The following is a 2520-nucleotide window of genomic DNA, read 5'->3' on the forward strand; positions in this document are numbered from 1 at the left end:
CCATGGTAGACAATTCTTCGTAGATCTGGGTATGTGTCCCAAGTGACTTTTGCATAGCTAGAACTTGCCCCAGCTGGATGCTAAGTACTCTCCCTCAGGCTCTGTGGAGTCCTGCTGCACAACTTCCTCCTCAAAACCCCTCCACACTGTTTCTTGTCCCAGTGTCCTATCCTGCTCCCTCCATTCCCCAGCTCTCTTGCCTTCCACCAGCAATTCAGAGAGCTGCCACAGTGGTGCTACAGGGAGGATTTTTTTGTAGTTTGGGCCTCTGGGGCTCTGGGACAATGGGAGTAGTGGGTGGTATGTGATATTAAGCGTTATTTAAAGTCTAGACATGTGTCCTGTCCCTTTCTCTCTGTTCATGGCTGTCTTGCAGCCAATTTTTGTATTGCAGAATACTGGCTGTATTGCCTCAGTGAACTTCCAAGTACTGTAGTGGCAGACTGGAGATCAGTCTTGACTAGAGCATCTTTTCACAGCCTGGAGCAGGGAATCTTTGCTACTGTTGAAGTTGGGAAGCTATAGCCCAAACTACTAACACTCTGGGTCCTGCTTGAATGAATTTGGCACAAGCCTTCTTAAAGTCAAAGAAAAACAAAGTTTATTAAAGATTCGCCATACTGGGTCGACTCTTAAAGAGCCTAACCTTTTGTAATGCTTGTATTGACAAATGGGCCAGATAGAATCTCAGCTAGATAGAGTCTGAGCTGGATTAAACCTGGGAGCCTTCATGGAGGCAAAATGGAACTTAAATACAGAAAAGAGTGAGGGAAGAATCTAGGTGTCTCCAAGCTGTCTCGGGTCCCAGGGATGGTCTTGATAGATTAAACACAGGGAGAATCCTGATGGGACTGGCTGGTAATAGGATCAAAGAGAGGAATATCAAAAGAATGCTAAATAGAAGAAAGGGAGTATCTCGGTTGGGAGAAATGGAAAGGGAATCCAAGGAGCCCCACCCTCCACCCCCCCAAGGCCAGACTTTCCTGGGGCCCTTCAGACACATGGGACAAAAGCCCTCCCAATCCAAGGGAAAAAGGTCTTGGCTTGGGCTTGTGCCTCATCACTACATTGGAAACAGAGTAGGGAGAGCAGAGTTAGGTAATTCTGCTGATAGTATGAGAGAGGGGTGCTGAGCAAGCTTAGTGTGGACATCAGTTCAGGTTTTTAAAAACTTCTTTGGGATTCCAGGTGTCCTAAGTCATGGAGACAGATGAAGTTTCTTTATCTTTGGCAAATGATTTCTATTTTGAGGAGGTCAAAGATACCAGAGCATGTCTACAGACTTCCATTTTGTTTATCATGTGACCCAGAAAATGTTGATTTAGTTTTAAAGTGTAGTATATCCATAGTTTATTGTGTTTGTATTTATTTTGCTATATATTTCCCAATTAGATTTTAATCTGGTTTGAACCACACTCAGAAATTTTATGGGTCATATGCGGGACATGTGTTTGATCTCTGGTATAGTGGATAGCCAGCCTCAGAGTCAGAAAGGTGTTTAAAACCTGTACCTTTTTAGGAATACTAATTTGACAATTGAATGAAGGAAACCCACCTAACCCTCTCCTACTCAGGCAAAAAGCTATACACATAGACTTAGGGAACCGAAGAATGAAGGGAACTGGGATAGAGGACCAATGTGTAAGGATGCTTTGGGCTTAAAGAATGTGTGAGTGGAATCCAATGGGGTAGAGTGCAGGTCTTGTTGTTCTAGAAGTTTCTTGGGTCAAGGATGGAGGTTGATGAAAAGAAAATTGCAAAATTGGGGAGAATGTTAGATAGTTTTGAGGTTCAGCCCAGAGAATAAATCCACCATCAAAGAGCAAGGAGTCAAAATGAGAAGTGAATATAAAGGGGGGAAAATAGTTAAAACTAATGAAGATTTCATGAGGGAGAAAACTGACAAAATCTAGCAAACAAATAAAGAGAAAAGATACTAAAATTAGAAGAGATCACTGTCAAGATAACCAAGAGATCACAAACTTCTCTAAATAAATATTGCAAGACAAAAGAAATTGAAACATTATTAATGAAACATAGAATCCTGTGGATTCTTAGGTAACACAGAAATTCAGCAAGGTGTTCCAGAGTGGTTAAAGAGAGAAATCAGAAGCTTGAGAGAATTTAGATAAGAACAAGTGACAAAATTTAGGGCCTCAACAACAGAAATAATTAGTAAAATAGAAAAACTTGCATCCTTGGTGGCTAGTCTTGCCAAAGCAATGAAAGAGAGAAAAATATACAATAAAATGCAGTGAAGAACAATCTGGAAGAAGAGAATAGCAATAACATTGAAAGAATAATAAAAAAAAATTGATCTCAAAGACAGGACGCATTTGTTGTTGTTCAGTTGTGTTGACTCTTGGTGACACCATTTGAGGTTTTCTTGGCCAAGATACTGGAGTGGCTTGCCATTTCCTTCTCCAGCTCATTTTACCAATAAGGAAACTGAGACAAACAGGGTTAAGTGACTAGTCCAGGGTCACACAACTAGTAAATGAGGTCAGATTTAAACTCAAG

Source organism: Notamacropus eugenii, chromosome 5 (genome assembly GCF_028372415.1).
Source record: "Notamacropus eugenii isolate mMacEug1 chromosome 5, mMacEug1.pri_v2, whole genome shotgun sequence".
Taxonomy (NCBI): domain Eukaryota; kingdom Metazoa; phylum Chordata; class Mammalia; order Diprotodontia; family Macropodidae; genus Notamacropus; species Notamacropus eugenii.